Source organism: Gambusia affinis, linkage group LG24, assembly GCF_019740435.1.
Source record: "Gambusia affinis linkage group LG24, SWU_Gaff_1.0, whole genome shotgun sequence".
Classification (NCBI taxonomy): Eukaryota; Metazoa; Chordata; class Actinopteri; order Cyprinodontiformes; family Poeciliidae; genus Gambusia; species Gambusia affinis.
The window spans coordinates 7,763,116-7,782,688 of NC_057891.1; the positions used below are offsets into that span (position 1 = coordinate 7,763,116).

The window sequence follows — 19,573 nt, forward strand, 5'->3', positions numbered from 1 at the left end:
TCGGACAGATGTGATTGTACGAAGGGTCGGCCTCACCGAAATCCCGGCGGACGAACGCAATTAGTCTGTCAAAGCAGAGGCCAGTGGCTAACACGCGATGATCCACCACCACGAGGAGCTAAATGCAAGAATGAGGGAGGCCGACCTGAGGGAAGATGGGAAGGAAATCTGGGTGCAGGCACACAGAGTGGACTGATATAGATTAGACATGACACAGAGAGGGAGAGGACACGACATGACAGGCTTGACACGGCGGGTCTTGGCTAATGTGAAAGAGGGAAAAGGGAAGCGGAGATGAATTAGAATCAGTGTAGCGTGAGGAGGTCTGCTGCTCCGTCTAAATACCTTTTAACTCCGTGACACAGAGCAGCCTCAGCACCGTGTCCCAATTAGCAACATCCCCTCTCATCGCAATCCCGCTAATTTCCTCTTATGAGGAAATATGACAGGCCTGGCCAGTGTCAACGCTCTGATCAGTAATGACTGAGTTTAATTACTCGACTGCGTGTGTGTGTCACGCAAAGCAACAGGACACAAAAGAAGTTCTCACAATTTATTTATTTACCTGATAATGACAAAATAGGACTTTTTGTGATTAACACCACGTTTGGGCTTTGACTAGGCCATAAATAAACTATGATACAAACATTTGTCAGCTACCTTTCCAATCCGTCTTGGCTCTCGTTCCAGCAAAAACAAATGTATTTGGAGCCGCAAAACGCACCAAAAATATAACATATAGTTTTTATTACATTGTTTTGTTCATGTTGAGAAAATCTTTTGGAACTTTTAAATTGAAGATCCTTTGTTTTTATTTTCCAGCTCTATTCCAGTTGAAATTCAGCTTCCAATTCAATATTTAGGTATTAAAACAAAGACCAACAAAAAAAAACATCATAAATACACTTTATTCAATGGAACAGTCCTTATTTATTCAAAATGTAAATTATTTGACAAAACAAATGTTCATGTCACTATGTTTAAAATTATTTATCCATCCCAAAGGGAAATTAAATTTCATGAAGGCAGGAAATACTCCAGTAGCAGTCAGCCTTCCGGTTAATCTGAAGAAGCCTCTGACTGACGTTTTCAGCCTTTCACGGGTTTTCCATCAAGATGCCACTATTAGCAAATTCATATTCCATTCAACCAATAGAGTCCAAATCAAAGTAGAGCGACCGCTCTAGTCAGGTCGCAATAATTAGGGTTATATTAAAATGCAAATCACACGTCTGAAGTGAGATTTGCAACTCCAACTAGCGTTACGGATGCATCCCAAGGGAGTTCGACACAAATGAACAGAAGAACAATATGGATTATTTCTGTTCACATTTGGTAGCTCAGTGATGCTGCGACAGGGATTTGGTGCTGATGCTGAACCTGCTCCAGAGCTCTGTTTTTCCTCTGCGATACGTGGGCAGACAAACAGAAAAAAATACTTTTAATCAAGCACGGCTCTTGGTATAATCCTGTTTCGCAGAGCAAACAGCCGACACTCTCCAAGTCTCATCGAGGGGAGAAGTAATAAAAAGGGCCTTTCTTGTGCTGCAGGGGCGATATTAAAAGCAGCCCGCAGAGTCTCAAACACCTTCGGCGACGTTACAGTAGCTTTTCACTTAAAAGGTCTGAACGTTAATGTTTCTACACCTGTGTGACCTATGAACTCTGCTGTAATGATGCTGAGGTAGCCTCAACGACCCAATTTAAGAGCTGGAGTGAGCCAGCGATTCGCCCGCACTCCTCCTTCATGCTTCACCCGCACACACACACACCCAATCACACCTTCCCACACACACAAGTCTCACACGCACACAATCGTAGGCATGCGTGTGCATAGAAATCCGGAGCGTCTGCTCAGACTTCTTCAAAACAGAGGAATAAAGTCACCCGTTTAACCCGGCAACTGAACGCCAAAAGAGAAAGAAAATAAATAAGTCATAATTGGAGCCTCGTGATTTGCACCGTGAAATGATGCGGCGGCCGCGCGCATCAGCGGGCACCAGAAAGAAAGCGTAGGCTGGTGCAAGTGTGTGGGGGGGAAACCGCGTGGGAGGGTGTGAGAAAGGGGAACTGGTGCCGGTGCTGAAGCTGCGCTCTGGACATCATCCCAGATCGAGGCTGCGGGGAAGCACGCCGTCGCCATAGCGCCCTGCAGAGATCAAAACAAACCCAAGACCCTCTTGATGAACTTAGGTAGACTAAGAAGGTAGGCAGCTACTCTTCTCTTTGGCCTGTATTTGTTCGTTTGTGGCCGGAGAAGGAGAGAGAGATGCTTCGTGGAATTGCTCATCATTATTCCCCGTTTGAAGCGACGAAGTAAAACTGCGGTGAAGAGACTTGGGAGAGTGTTTCAAATCTCACTAAGTGCAGGCTTTTTACCGGAAAACCACCTCGACTTCAAGCATGTGGTTTGACAGCCATCTCAAACTGCTCTGGTCTTTGCATAAATTTCTATTGCTCCTCTCTTCCTTTGCCTCAGGGGCTGCCACCTTAATAATAATCCTAATGTTACATTATGACAATCAGTGATTGGAGAAAAGCATTGGTCGTCACTGTGTTTCATTTGGTTTTTGTCAAGTCAAAGGTTAAGGTGAAAAAAGAAAAAAGAAAAAGACACACCCATTTATGGACAATCTTCAGGCTGGATGTGTTTGCCAGTAAAATATTGTATAGAGAAAGCGTTGAAGTTTTTCTTAGTTAATACTGTTTGCAATATTATGAATCATTTAATAATGTTCTTGAGAAAATAACACTTTGCAGCTGTTTAACACACTGATCTAACTATCATATGCATACATCAAACATATTTGTCTTGAGATGTAATTAAGTTAAATGTGTAAGAAAAGAAACAATACTCTAAATAAGGAATCTGCGAATCAAATTCATTCTTAAATTTGCTAATTAAGCCATAATTAGAGAGCGAGCTTATTTGAAATGTTCAAATTGCCCTAAAACCTTCTATTTTCAGGAAATGAAGTGCTATTTATGTATTATTACACTATCTGCTGCAGTTATTTTGTTTTCAAAGTATTTTAGCATACTGCCCAAATAACCTATTACTATAATAATGTATTGCCAGAAAGCGATTATATTATTGGCCCAAAAAACCTCATTACATTTTTGGCCAGTTATTATGTTATTGGCTGTAATACGTTTAAAATGGCACTAATTATTAAGCCATTGGCTGTTATTACATTATTGGTTATTCTACAGGGCGTAACTACGTTCAGATGATAAGCCCAAAAATGAGTTGTTCACTGTTAGCCTTTGCTGTATTTTCTACAGCAAAATACCGCAAAATGCCCAGTAAAACTAACATAAAACATCTTTACAATTAGTTACTGTAATTTGCATTGCATTATGGGTAAAGGACATAGTATTACAGTAACTTACTGTATGTTTTGAAGTTGCAGTAATTTACTGTTTACACATTGCAGTAGTGGTACTGTATTTATAATGTCTTGCACTGTTAGCCTTTACTGTATTTTCTACAGCAAAATACCGCAAAATGCCCAGTAAAACTAACATAAAACATCTTTACAATTAGTTACTGTAATTTGCATTGCATTATGGGTAAAGGACATAGTATTACAGTAACTTACTGTATGTTTTGAAGTTGCAGTAATTTACTGTTTACACATTGCAGTAGTGGTACTGTATTTATAATGTCTTGCACTGTTAGCCTTTACTGTATTTTTTACAGCTAAATACCACAAAATGCCCAGTAAAACTAACATAAAACATCTTTACAATTAGTTACTGTAATTTGCATTGCATTATGGGTGTAGTACATAGTATTACATTAACTTACTGTATGTTTTGAAGTTGTAATTTACTGTTTACACATTGCAGTAGTGGTACTGCACTTATAATGTCTTTGCGCTGGCCATGTAAGAATTCTATTTGATTTCCAACGGTCATCATAGATGTTTCATCGTGGTTCCCTGTTTCTGTATTTTTACTCCTTTAGTGGTTAACATATTTTAAGGCAGAAAGAGAGCATGTACTTTTGTTTTTTCACATCCTAGCTAACATTAATATGCAGTTTATCTGGCTACGTCATCAAGGGTGGCTTCGCTTCCAACGTTTTTCTGATGACGTTTGTTTTAAACTCCGAAGCTTTTTCCGTCCAAGTGCAAGTGCAGCTCTGTCGCTGTGGGCTCACACTGCTTCAGCTCTTCGCAATACAGGTAAAACAACACTTCTTAGAAAACTGTTTGAAGCCAAAACCTAATCTGGATATGTACATTTTAGATGGAGCTAACGTAACTTATAGCATCATGCTATAATGCTATAACTTAGCATGAGGTGAAAGATAGAAAAATATGATGGTGTTATTTTTTGAGCTGGTTCGGAATTAACGTTAGCTAAGGTGCTAATTTTACCGAAGGTTTTAGCTTGACTTTTGCCGCTAAATCTTCCTCGACTAGCTTTGGGTTGAGATAAGCTCAGTGCTGAGTGTCTGTTAGCATTGTTGTTACATCCTTTGTCGAACAATATAACGTTAACTGATAATTGATCCCCCTTTTTTAAAAAAATAACTAATAACTAATTATCTAATTATTTTATTAGATAATAAAATAATCTAATAACTGTTCATTTGTTTAAACCATGACCTTGCAAATGTTAAGAGTGCAGATTAGCTAGGTCAACAAGGATGAATTCTAACTTGTTCTTTTTTTTCCTTTTTGTCAGATGACTTTTTTTTTTAACTCCCAAGCTTTTTCCCTCCAAGTGGCTGTGCAGTTCTGTCCTGCTGAGTGCTAACATAGTTTCAACTCTTGAAAAGACAAGACAACAGGTAAAAAGACAGCTCTTCAAACATATTTGAAGCCACAAAATAGTCTGGAAATGTAGAGGAGCAGCTAACCTAATCTATAACTTTGAGCTTGCTACAGCTAGTTAGCCTGCTAAAGTACCATTACATCTCCAACATAGTGTATAAGAGTCTGTAAATGAGGACAAAGGTGGAAAACATTCAAGTGGTTTCTGTTATTTTTTGAGTTGGTTCAGCCACAGTGGCAGGTGGACAAAAAAGTTAATTTCCAAGCCTGGTTACATATAAGGACTGTTCACCTGTTTAAACCATGCTCTTGCAAATTTAAAGTTAAGTCAGTACTAACAGGTGCAACTATGTACAGGTGTAAATTCTGCAGCATTTGTACTTCATAATTTAGAGAATTTTGTACTCATGTGAAGAAACATCAACACACAGCTAATTATCGGTTTCGTTGTGGAATAGAGCAATGTCCTACTTCCGTCAGAGAAAAAGAAAACATTTCAAAGAAAAAGAGGACTCAATCTTCATCTTGGTTGATGTAATTTTATATCGACTCTTAACTTAAAACACACATCTTAAATCAGAATTGTTCAATTAATTTGTTAAAGGTATCAATTCACCCAAATCACAAACATTTCATTTCATTAACCCATATTGTACTTAGCCATTCAGATACTGTATTTGTGGAATGTAATGCTTTAAAAAATGCATTTAGCCTCACAAACTGTCATTCACATCCGCTGTTTCAGAGTGGTAGCAGGATGTAGGGGTAAAGTCTAGTCTAGTCTCTGGGGTGAGGTTCTCAAAAACCTGTTGTAATCTGGGTGAACTGGCCCTTTAAATATAAATTACTACCAGTAATTCATATTTAAGAGTTTTCCTTTTATGTTTCAAAGGTATCTTCCACCAAGATGTCTGTTGAGATGGAAATGACCTTACCTACAACACCAAGGGTAATCATGCTTGGTAAGAGGAATATTTTCTATCACTATAATTTTTTTGTAGCAATGTATGTAATAGTTATGGTAGTCTGTACTTTTACTCACTAGCGTTAGCCTGACAAGGGTTTGTCTGTTTTAGGAAATAGCTTGATGTCTGCAACCCGGTGGATGGTCAGTATGGAGGAGAAGGTATTTTTCGAGCCTGAGCAACTACATGACTTTGCCAGTGTCCTTGCTGTCTTTTTTGGGTCATATTATGACTTCAATCTGGAGTATCAGGAGTCAGCATCCACCACGCTGGAGATGATAAGTAAGTTGGAGATGATAAGTACTCTACACCAAGCCATTTATGAATTAAATTTAATGACAGTTTGACTGATGATGAAGAACCATAGCTGATTGCTGTATTGTATGTCTTCATTTTAAAAAATACAATTAATATATTTTATTTCTGTTAAAAGATTCTTTGTGAGGATCAATCCAGATGTTGGTACCAAATGCACAGCCAAAGTCAGTACAAGCCGCAAGACGGGAAGTCTTGTCAAGAGGAAAGTAGTCAGTGTCAACTCCCGGATCACCACCTTCCTCAAACGACTCGCTGAATTTGAATGGAGGACTTCCAACTAGGTAAGCATTTTACCAAATGTTTATTATTTTATTGTCTTTATTGTCCACCAACAAAATGACTAAAAAGATTGTTATGACATGTTGTATTTCATCGTCTCCTTGGGGACATTTGCAGGGTCTCAATACAGTACGCAATCGTTTGAATTAGTGAAGACTGACTGACTGCTTTTGCCATAAACAATCCAAAAACCTGAAGTGAAGCCAGTCCTGCTCATTCTTTATGCAGCTTCTATTATCACTTCAGTGCAATTGATTTTTTTTTAAACAAATTATCAACTTAATGCTGCTTTATACCAATGGTTTTATGCATTTGGACATTGTCACTTCAGCTTAATTTGTCAGCCTTCCTGTCGATTTGAAAATGTAGATAACTTCCTGACCATCTCATGGCCTCCCACATTGTCTGTCTTATTCTTTACAGTTCAGCTTCCACAAGATGGATCTCACTGATTTTGTTTGACGAATGGAATAAAAGTTCTTCTGATGTAGGAAATGCATCTGATATAACAATATTTATTGATATGAATGCCTACCATACAGTACATTATCACACTTGCACTGTTTTTGTGATGTATTGTGTAACAGTGCACATTTAAGCTACTGTTAACTGCTTTCTGACAATGCAGCCTCTGCTGGTTTTTGACTGTTCACCATTTGAATGATATACGTGTTCATGTTGGTGCATACCTGATGTGGTACGTAAAATTTGTAGTGCCCAATTTTTTTAGTTGTTCTTTTGTTGTACAGTGTGCAACAAATAGAAAAGGTTATGTAAAGATTGTTACTGTTATTGGATCCAGATGCATTCAAGTGTCCATATTGAATGAAATACAGTTCATATTCAAATGAAGTTAAGTATATTCTATATAGTCTTTTAATAGTTTATGGCTGGTACTTGATGCACATGTTCATGTTGCTACATACATGTGCCATAAAAATATTGACATGACCTGTAGTGTGTTCTATGGTTTTGTTGTTTTATAGCACATTATATTGTATTGTGACATTGTTCTTTATGACATTGTGAATATATAAATGGATTTTATTTCAACAAATCTGCTGAAAATAAATACCTGTTTTTATTCACAGTACTTGGACTAAAATTTCTTTTATGAAATTTTTCGGTTTATGGTAAAATATTCTTGTATTAAAAAATGTAAACTTTAATTTACAGTAAAACTGACATTATGTTGTGAAACAAGTTTACAGTAGACCAGCTTTACTATAAAATACATTTACAGTTTTATGCTATAAACTACATTTACAGTAAAGCAGTTATAACTGCAAAGCACACTCACAGTAAAAATTAACTGTGAAATATCATGACAGTAAAGGTACTGTAGAATGTCAATTACAGTAACTTACTGGCAACACTGTTGCCAGTAAGTTACTGTAGAATGTCAATTACAGTAACTTACTGGCAACACTGTTGCCAGTAAGGTACTGTAGAATGTCAATTACAGTAACTTACAGGCAACACTGTTGCCAGTAAGTTACTGTAGAATGTCAATTACAGTAACTTACAGGCAACACTGTTGCCAGTAAGTTACTGTAGAATGGCAACTACAGTACCTTACTGGCAACACTGTTGCCAGTAAGTTACTGTAGAATGGCAACTACAGTACCTTACTGGCAACACTGTTGCCAGTAAGGTACTGTAGAATGGTAATTACAGTAACTTACTGGCAACAGTGTTGCCAGTAAGTTACTGTAAAATTACAATAAAAAGTCTAACAGTGTTGCTATGGAGATTTATGATCACAAGATGCAACAGAGTGGAGATTTTTTTTAAATGTCTATTAGTATTTACATTTTCACTGTGCAGGCTGGCTGAAAAAAGTCTGAATTATACTTCAAATAATTTTAAACCTAACTGTAGATTTGAGTTAGTTAGTTAATCAGTCAGTCATTGAGTCAGTCAGTCAGTTAGTTAGTTAGTTGGTGCTCTATTCTTTAACACTTTGAAGAGTGTTTCGTTATATTCACTCCACAGAGAAAAAGGAACATTACTGATTTCAGATACATCTAAATAATTACTCTAAAATTTAATAATTTACTGAAATTTGCAGGGTGTCACCATACAAATCAAATATAATTACAGACTTATTCAATAAATTTGAATACTATTGAACAGTCAATTTATTTTAGGAACTTTGTCACTAGTGAAACCCATCATGTAGATTTAATTACAAACTAATGAATAAGTAAAAGCCTTTACTTCTGTTAAATACAGTGATTTTCCAACTGAATTACTGTAAAGGTGTATATTCTAATTTCCTCAATAAGACAGTAATTTAGAACTTTTTGATTATTCAAAACGGTAGCAGTTCATTTTATGATGAACTGCTACCGGTTCATACAGCATAAACAAAAGAAAGGTGAAGAAAAACCAGATTTGTGCAGACACAGATCAAAGTGGAAACTCAAATCAACATCTACAAAGCTACAAACAAACTAAAACGTTATATTAAAAAAAATCCATTCACGGTGCGCTCTGGCTTCAAGCAGCTGTTTACGATAAGAATGGCTGAGAACACCTCAGCGGTTCAAGCAGCCGCCTTAGGTGTAGCCATAGCTACAAGGTGAAATTACACCTTTCACCGAAAGCCTGCTCACACGGCTGCTTATTATCGTAGGCATCACAATGTCTCCCATGTGTACGGACGCAATGATCCATGTTTTGGGATGGGTTAATAACTGCTGTGATTTAGATTGGATAATCACCCCCTTGCATGGCGGGGAGAAACAAACGTCAAGGAGGGAGTGATCAAAGATAAACGATCAGGTGCTTCATGACAGGGAAAGCTGCTCACGACATCTAGCTCAGTTATAGTTTAGAAAATCAACTCATACACATAATTTTGCTTATTTTTAGAACTTAAGAAAGTGACTTGGAATAAAATCTGGCCAATGTTTCTGCTACTGCCTGGTCCTTCACTAGTGTGTTCAAACCCTGAATTTCTTAATAGCCAGAAATCGCTTTAATATACAATGACAGATCTTTGTTGTCAGCTACTGCAGCGACTTAGATTTCGCCAATGCACAGATGGGGGCACAGAAAAGAAAGCAAACAAGGCAAACATTTATCATAGCAAACACGCTGTCGCGGGGAGACAGAAAAAAAAAAAACCTGTGACGGAGGGAAGAGAGGGACATTATATCTCCTCAAACATGACATGGATATCACAGTATTTAGCTGAACGGGCTGTGATGTTTGGATTTATTTTAGCTCTAGCTGGGAGAAAACCTGAAGGGAATGAATGATGGGGCCACCACCATGTTTTAATGTGGAGGCGTCGTGTTCAGAGTGACTGACCAGGTCTGACTGACCTGGTCAGTTATGTCTTTCCAGAGTTAAAAAATGTTTAGCTCTAAGTAAACATCTTCAGACAGCCATTTTCAAGGTATTAGTAGGTTTCAGCAAGACAAATGTAAGATGCCACCTTGAATGACATTTAAGACCAAATTTAAGATCCTGCTGTAGTCAAGGATAGCAAAACGTGCGAAATTTTGTGCTTGTACACATAGAACTTGACGCGACAAAGTTGAAAAATGTTCAGCTTTCGTAGCTGTTGTGTCCCTTTTATTGGGTTTCATCCCAAGTGCCAGTGACTTTTGGTTGTGGCTGCCATTTGTCGCTCCTTGTTTGTTGACAGCTAGCTAGCTAGCAAGCAATCAAGGGTTTATTGGCAGCTAATCAGCAGAAGTCTCAACTGCCTTGAGTAGCAGAATGCAATGAGGGGGGGAAAAAAATGCCAACTCAAATTGTTTTAAGAATTTGAGACAATATTTCCGAAACAGGAATTTAAGACCTTAAGGATGCACAGACGCCCTGATCCCTGCTGGACTAAAAGAAGCAGAGAAATGTTTTCAGGCTGATTCCATGTCCATCTGCTTGCCTTTCAGTGGGATTCCTCAACAACTATCCAGCTGCATTCAGGGAAGCTCGTTGGAGAGGTGGAACGTAGCCACATCTCAGGCTAGAAGGCCTTTCCGCGACCCCCCGCCATCTCCTTCATCAGTGAATGGTCAGAGCGATGGCCGTTGTGTGTCTGTGGGTGGCGCAGACACAGAGGTCCAGTCTTCCACCCTGCTCTGAAGAATAGCGCTTCAGTTGTGGGCCTCTCCCTTCACCACTGTAACATTTGCATTTTCCTCCCTCAATGGGTGCTTTATTTTAAGGTCTGCCCAAGACAGAAAGACAGGCCGCCGCTGACGGAGGAGCTGTAAAAGTCCTCGTAAACGTGACTGGGAACGCCTTCGTATTGCACCGCAGTGCTTCTAGTAGGACTTAATAAGAAGGCTGGTGTCCTGGTGCGTTTCCAAGATGGATATGCATAAAAGGAGCAATTGCTTTCTTTCCCTCATCAACACTTCAACCTAAGAAACAATATTGACGCATTACAAAACACCTAGGGAATCTGCAATGTGTGTGTGCGCATTTAATTCCACAGTACGCCTTCAGTTTATTCCTTCAGCTTTGCATATCTTAGTCCTGGTGTCTTAACAGTGATGACTTGATCAATGAGAGTCTGTCTGACATTATTGGCAAGATGCTGTCCAGAAAGGACGATCCCAAAGAAAGAGTTTACAAATAAGCAGGGTCAGCACTAAAAAGCGAGCCTTTTCCTGGTTAAAGACAACAGAGTAATGTTTTCTCTAAGGGAGAGGTATCTGCAGACAATACTGAAATCAGTCAAAGTGACTGGTTTTCAGGTGGCACTGTGACTCCGCCGCAGACACACAAGGCCGCGATGCCTTTATGTGCAAACGGAAGGCCTCTGTGAGGAGCGGACGCAAATCTTTCTGACATGAAACCTTTGAAATGTGTAATCTCCTTCCAGCATAGCCGAAGAGCCTCTTGTATCCCTTCCTTCCGAATCTTCTCATATCTCGGTCGTCTCGGTGTACTTCAGTGCCTGTCTCTGTAGTGTGCCATTTATGTCTACCCTCCAGGTCAGTTGCCATGTTAAAAAATAGCACAAAAACCTGTTTCACGCTGTTCTGTATTGTGCTTGATGTTTTGCTTACAGATGTTTGTATGAGTGGCTATAAATATCCACATAGAAGCTCTTCTAGCTATACAGACACTAAGGAGATCCAGGTTCCAGGTGTTGGTGACTTACATTTACATTTCTCACACAGAAAACAGTTGCTCCTGGATTGCCTATTTTAGACCCTTTTATTCCGTCTCTTGTTTTGTTCTTAGTATCAGTGTACTAATCTTATGTCCAAATCTGAACCAACATTAGGGCTGCTTCATGTTTTTCACACTATTAAATTCCTAGAGTTCTTATGAGTTACGGCAGTGGTCACGCTTTAAAAATGGGAGGAAGTAAGATAGTAAGAAAGGAAGGAAGGAGAAAAGAGAATAAAGATGGACAGAAAGAAATTAAATGTATGTATGCAAGGATGTATGGACGGATGGATGTGCAAATTAAATGAAAGGATAGACGCGCATGAACGGACGCCAATTAAATGGACGGACGGATGTTTGTCCCTGACCATCACTTGTTCTTGGTGATCATACCCTCCCCCTGTCCTGGCTCAATTTACACAAAGACTTTCCACAGACACCAACCAGTGCTTATGGGATGCCCTGTAGCTGCTCACCTGGAAACCACTTTCAAGTAAACCTCCCATCCATGGGACACCAGCACTTCTGTGCTCAGAAGACCGAAAAAGGTCCCGGTTAAGTAGTGCGGCCCTGGGTGCACATGGACAGGGATCTCCTTCATCCTCCAAGACAGAGAAAGCCTCCTCTTGAGGATCTTGTTTTGTTTTTGCCTGGCTCTAATGGATTGGTTTGAACTAATGGGTCCGTTCGAAGCGCTGCTGCCCCAGGACTGCAGGAAACACTGAAAATCCATTTCGAAATGATAGCCGAAAGCTTTTTGCTTACATTTCGACTGGTAATGGAGATCAAAGATCAATGTTGAGTACTGGGTAAGCGCTAGTCATTTAAATGTAAAAACAAAGCTGCTGTAAAAGCCCAGCGCCAGGCTCATTTCAGCTTTAATTATGCCGTACACAGGTATGTCTGCCTGCCGATGAGACTACACTACTATTAAAAATAATAAGAGAATACAAACATAACAATGTCACACAGCAGACCCGGTACAATTGAAACTACATTTCCTTTCACCCACACTTAAAGCAGACACATAAGACGTTGCATCAGCGGTAATTAAGTGTCTTTGTTTCACCAGTTGTAATCCCACAGATGAAGGAGTGGCACTGTTGCTTACACGCCTGAGATTACCCAAGGATTAAAAAAACAAAAAAAACAAAAAGAGACAGAAGGGTGAGATTGAGGCGTGATAAACTATATTGCAATGTTCTTGTTGCTTGTCGTGGATATCACCACATCTTTCCTCACTAAAAGCAAATACACCTCAAAAGCTGACGTGTGTGCGAAGTGTCTGAAGCAGGAGACTCTCCACCATCTTTAACGTTTCACCAGCCGTTTCTATGATCGCATTGTTATTTTTTCCCAGTAAATCTGTGCGGTAACGTCTCAGAATAGCAGCAGAGAGGGGTGTGCATCAGCTGAAGATCACATGCCTGTGTTATCATCATGCAGCACCGGCTCTTGGAGCTTGTGATCAGCTAACTCAGGTCAGGCACTTATTGAATTCCAAGTGATACTTCAAAGAACGGCAATATACAGGAAGAAAACAAGCTTGAGACTAATATTTCTGCTGGATGTTAGGTGATTTAACAATCATTCCAGGTGTAACGCTTACACTAAGGGCTACGGTTTAGAATTTTGTTCATCAACAGAGTTTTTATTTTACTGCAAAAAAGAGGGAAAAACATAATTTAGCTTCTAGTTTATGTACTGCGGGGTATCTGCCGGTTTCAGTAAGTCAAATGTAAGACTTTAATGCCTTTTTGAATAAAATTTGAAGCCGAAAAAACTATAAACATAGAGGATGGTCGGGGCTGGCAGCAGAAGTGAGCCAGTTGCAAAAACAAATATCATCCAGCCAACTGGATATATGCACCAATGATAGCTAACAAGCAAGTATATATTAGCAGCTACTTCCTGCACACCTTGAGTTACAGTCACTTTTGCCTAATAGAGAAGAGAAGGGAAAAAAAACCTACATACTAGCTTGAATAGTCCTGTCACAACATCAGACCTGTAATTAGCGCATCAAAGACCAACTTAGATTTTTTTTTAAATTAATTTAAGACAATTTAAGGCCTTCATTTTAGACATATAAAGTTAAACTTTTTAAGAAATGTGCAGACACCTTGTTAGTGATTTTCACCTAGTGGCAAATGGCAATTAATTTTTCCCATAACAGTACAACGTCAGCTCCGAATCTCTGCGTTTTTTGACAGCTGCGGCGGGAATGGCCCCATTGTGAGGCACCTGCTAATCCAGCCGGACGCCGGAGTCCTGCTTCAGTTAATCTGATCATCTGTGACCTGCTGAGACATGAAACCCACCCTCTAGAGTTTACTTAATCTCTACATACAAGCAGGCATCAATTGATGGACACCCTCCATCTGGAATTTTTAGGGTTAGATTACGATACTGAAAGCTTATTATTGTTTATTTTTAGGTTCTTTTACACGTCTTTTCTTGGGGTGCCAACAAATTGAACTGCATCTGAATACTTAAAATGAGATGATTGTCTTACTTTCCCACACCTTAAGATCTCTCTGAGAGTCCCACAGCTTATAGGCAATGTCAAACTGGTGAAAGAGTCCACAGAAGTAGGTTAGATGGTGTTGATGTCCCACTTTGGAAAGAACTGTGTCACATCCCCCAAGAGGGACGCAGCAGAAAGGTCTCACTTCAATTCCCTCATTTTTACATTTACAAACAGATTTCAAACACTCCTTGATGAACAGAGCTGAAATTAAACAAAACTACTCGAGTGACTAGCGAGCGAACAATTTGGGATAACACCTAAATGGAGAGGTCCGCGCTACACCTTGACGGCATCGGCAGCACGTCTAAGAGTGTTGAAGAGTTGTGTAAATCCATACAACAGATAAAAGAGGATAATGAGATGGAAGGGAGAGAACAGATCTATTCATCAAAGCCTCTTTCTAACACACTCAGCAGATAGAAGCAGAAATGTTGCATGGCTGCTTACTCTCCAGTTTTGAGATTAAAGCTTTGGTTGCTGGCAGAAAAAAAAAGTTGAGATGTACAGTTTTTTGTCTTTTTCTTACAATCTTCAAGAGTCCGGTTACTAGTGGAATAATTTTAAATCACACAATATTTGTGTTAGAAGTATTTGATCATGCTCGACTTGATGCTCTCTGCATCTATTTGATCATTAATAACGAATCGGCAGCGAAAATTATCTGAGTAAGCACAAATAAAGCATATTGGCTAATCCAGGAATCTCGCATATTTCACATTTTTAAAAAGAAAATCTTCCTTGTTAAAGTATTTTTAAGAGTTGAAGAAACATAAAACCTACAAGTAGTAAAACCTTGGACTCTCCTGAGTAGTGAACAACATCTATGTTCATTTTATTTCTTCCATCTGTTATAAACATCTCAATTAAAGTACACAACGTTTAGCAAATGCAACAGGACAATGGTTCAAAGCAGACCATAAAGTCCACATCAGGGTAGCTCCAAAAAACAAAAACAAAGTTAAGGTTTTGAGTGGCCTAGATTTAACTCAGCTTAGTCATGACCATTAACAAGTGAGGAAACACTCCTCCATTGAAAAAAAAAAATAAAAATCACAAATGCTTAAATGAACGGGTATAATATTCAAGGTTGCATCTGCATTTCAGATAAGGCCAGGTTGGTTTGAATAGCTTTTCTTCTTTGTTGAATAAAATCATCATATGGGAACTGTAATTTCTATTTACTTTGATTATCTTTTATATTAAAATGTGTTTGACAAATCAGAAAAAGAACCACATAGAGGAAATATACATTTTTCACGGCGCTGTGACTATATCAACTTGATTTTCACCTAGGAAACCAAAGGGGAATGAGCCTCAGCGCCGCCTAGACGGGCGTGTTGTTTGTCGGCGGCGATGATGAGGCCTCTGAGACGTCTGCTAACTCCTCTGGGCTCAAGAAACTCTAATCCCAAATGAAAACGTAGAAAACAGGCTTCACATGACTGAGAAAAACCAAGGAAGCTGCACAAGTGCTTCTTCTGCTTGATAAAGTGCAGTTGAGATCAATAAACGAGGGCATATAGGTTTGGTTTTAACAACTCTTAAATGCTGCCTCGATTTTCCCTATACTCTCACGTCGCACCTTCATTTTCTCACTCGCCGTGACTTCAGCGTACGCTGTGGTGGTGCCCGCTGCCAATTAGTGTCTCCACCTGCCACTGTGGGTCACCAGTGCAGGCATCTGTTGGGTGTGAAACCGGCCGTCTCACTTTCATCAATGAACTTTAGACACTGCTAGCCTCTCTCTCTCCACTCACACAAACACAAGCTCTTGCTGTACTGGCCTGACGTTGACCTTGATGGTATGGTCACCATGTCAAGTGGTCGGAAAGAGGGAGGAGAGGGTTGCATACGATACCCTCGAGCTCAGACAGTGCATAACTGTCTAACCCTACATTAACCCTTGCAGGTAACTGTACAGTCCACGTCCCTGTTATCAGATATCAAACTATGTTTACAGTAACCGAGTTATGATAACTCAACTACAACAACCCCTAAATCTGGATTTCGATTGGGAAAGTAAAAGGCTTCTTGCCAACACTAATCTCATCATCCAGTATGGCTGGAATCAGTGTAAAACACAGTCATTGCTGCAGGAATGACGAATGATGTTTAAATCACCCCACCAAATGCTGCATACAAGCAAATATTTTGAGTTTGCAATTCTTTAGAAATTGACTTGATTGCAATATGTTGTGGTGCTTTACCGTACAACTTCAGCTGCTAGAAGCTGGCAGTCAGCTGAACGCGATGGCTAAAGAAGGCCAAAGAACTCCAGTTGTCAAGGGTTGATGTCCTGCAACTTTTAGATGTGTCCTTGACAGGGGCGCTGCCAGGAATCTTGGGACCCACGACAAAAAATTTAATTGGGCACCCCCACGCAGCTGCTGTTACAGTTTTTTGAGTCCATTTGACCCATCAGAAGCATCACAATTTTAAAGGCTTGCAACTGCCTTGCTAGTTATCAGTCCAATACTGATAACTAGCACAATATTTACTGCTCAGTCGACATACAATATGCAAGTAGGTTGCTTAGATTTTTTTCTATTACTTTTAGATTACTGAAATGTCGCTACCCACGAGCAACAGTTGTAGGCAAGATGCAAATTATAGATGAAGCAATCCAGACTTCTCAAAAAATGCTATGAAGTAGCATTTTATTCAAGCCGCAGTATATAGCTTTAATAAAAAATATGCTTTTTCCATATTTGTTAAAACTGTCACCATGTCGTGCCAGTTTGTTATGAGACAAATAATCTGTGAAAACAATCTCCTCTACCTCCTCCCTGAACTACAATCACTAGCTAAAGTAATACAACGTTCCGATCAAAACAACCAATCAAAACCAGTAGGTGGGTCTCAGCGCTGTCAATCAACCTCGTTCATTCACCGCTGACTGTGCTAATGGTGGAAAAACAACTAGACTGAGCATTCACAACAGACTGCGCTAGTTATAGCAAAGGGATGAGCAGCTACATGAGATTATGATTAACAGCACTAAAACTCTCCTGTCTTTGATTAGTTGTCTCATGCCATACTGTCACAACATAATGACAGTTTTAACAAACACGTAAAAAAATAAAAATAAAAATAAATATATATATATATATATATATATATATATATATATATATATATATATATATATAAAAATTATAAAAGTTACATATTGCAGCTTTAATTTCACTTAGGAGAGGATGGGTCAGGAGGGACATGGGTTAGAGCTCATCTGTTGTTAAGTGTGGTAAAAAGTACAGGTAGAAGTTCAATATTGGTAATGTATTTCCTTAATTCATTAAATGTTAGCGAAATAGCGACAAGCAGTATTCTGTAGCTAAGCTAACTATGCTAAATGGTTGATGATCTCACACAGTCTACCCACCTCGCGGAGAAAAACTGGGTTACAAATTGACACTTCTACCTTTTTCTCTATTTTTTAAAAACCTACTTTATTGTTTTTTTTAGCAGCATAGTAACTGTCACAGTCGTTCTTGTCTGCTACTGACCGTCGCTGAAGACAGACACCGTGAAGCGCTCCAAGCAGGAACGAATCATTTCATGCAGACCCAGGGGGGCGTTCAAGGCAAATGTGTGCTTTTTGGTCAGGGAAGGGTAACATTTAATTTTTACTGCTTAGAACAATTTTAGAAAACACAATATAATTAATTTTGTAATTGACAGGGCCACTTTTTTTTTCTATATTTCTATGAACAAAAAATAAATAAATAAAAAAAATTGTGGAGGGACCCTGTTGGTCAGGGGCCCTGGGAATTGTCATAACTTTCCCCCCCTATACGGCATCCTGTTCCTTGATCTTGGTTTATTTTCCTGTTTGTGTGTGGTTTTAGCTGCTGTTTATCACTAATATCATAATGTCAATGTCTCATCAAGTCAAGACGGGTTAAGACGGGAATTTATTATGCACACGATGCATCGTTTATGTTTTTATCTCAGCAAACACGTGTCCTCACCGGGGACGAAGAAGTCACGCCAGGCCTGGATTGTGACACAGACCAGCAGTTGTTTAGACAAAGAAAGTGCCAGAAACCCATTGTTCTGCAGGTCCCCTAAAGATTTCTGCATTTTTGTTGCCTCATTAGATGAGGCCAATTAGGAAGATCTCTGTCTCATTAAAAAGGTTGGCCCCTGGGAGACAGCCAGGCCTGTCTGTCTAGCTGTTTGTAGCTCCCAAGGTGAGAGTGTGCATCCGTTTCAACTTGACAGAGACTGCACTGAAACTGGTTAGCATGTTTAGGAGTGAGTTCCATAATTTTTCTAATAAGAAAATCATTAAGGAAGCCCGGAGGATGCAATCAATACACGTCCGTGCAGCCAAATGTTTAATTTAGATCAGGCTAAACAACATATCTATTAATATATTAGCAATGTAGCTAACATACTGTGGCTAGCATCAGTGACCTTTTCAGATGCCACTACTGAGTTGCCACTTTCTGAACAATGTGTGCATTCGAAAGGATGTAAGATGAGACAAGACCGCATAGGCAAGCAAATAAATGCCTCTCTCAGAAAACCTGAGTCTGTCTCTACGTGATGATCAAAAAGACGCATCAATAATTAATGAGACCGCTACTGAAAGGTCAAGAGCACAGCGAGTCTCCAGCCTGACTCGCGATAGATCTGCCTTCAGCTTTGCTGCAGAGACGCTCGCAACAGCAGCAACTACTGCAGCGTTAAGGCAGTTTGAGTCCAACTGGCTTTGAAATCAAATGTGAGGAAAGAATTGATTCTGCAGCACTGATTTAGGTTGCCGTTTTCTACGCGGAGGGGAGGGAGGGGTGACGGAGAATCGAGCACTTTATCAGCACTGTGGGCAGCAGAGAGAGTGATGGAAAACGAGGATGACTCAGACCTAGTGGGTGGACTTAGACCAGGTGAGACATTGGTACAGCAGATGGGCAGTTTTGCAGTTTTCCATTGTGTGTCAGGCGGCTCATAGGGCGAAGAGCGGTGAAAATGTATTCTATTGTGGAAGAAAGTCATTGTGGGGGACAAAAATACAAAGGTTTTTTTTTTTTTTTCCCTTGTCATAATGAAATTAGGAAATTCCATAACTCTAATGAGGTAACAAAACAAAAAAGATTTTTATCCTACAGAAATACAGAAATAACATCTGCTAACTTGAACTGTTCCCTCATGAGTGATTCTTATTTTCAGACTTGGAATATGTTTAAATGAAATTCCAGATTCTTAAAAGTTAAGTAAATGCTGCACATAAATGGATCTCCAGTTACTTAGTAAATAGAAAACAGATTGTAGAGATAAACAATGTCGTATCTCACTTACAGTAAATAAACTGTGGAGTACTGGTAGATGAATTGTTACTTAAGAAAAATAAATTATAATGTTCTCTCAATATATATTGACGCAGTAGAATGCTGTATCATTGCAAAGATAATGTACCTGTTTGCTTTACTATTATTTTTGCCTGTTTTGTGTTTAAAGGTGTATCTATATGAATGGTTAGTTGATGCTTACTTGCTTATGATATATTGAACTGACTTTTGAGAGAAGGCGTAGGCTAAGATGTTTTTCATTCA

General features: G+C 39.2%; 1 protein-coding gene across 29 annotated transcripts in view; it reads right to left on the minus strand.

Annotated features, from left to right (window-relative positions):
- LOC122827203 (muscleblind-like protein 2a) overlaps positions 1 to 19,573 on the minus strand; it is a 47,496-nt gene that overhangs the window by 14,492 nt on the left and 13,431 nt on the right. The gene's annotated exons all lie outside the window — the stretch shown is intronic.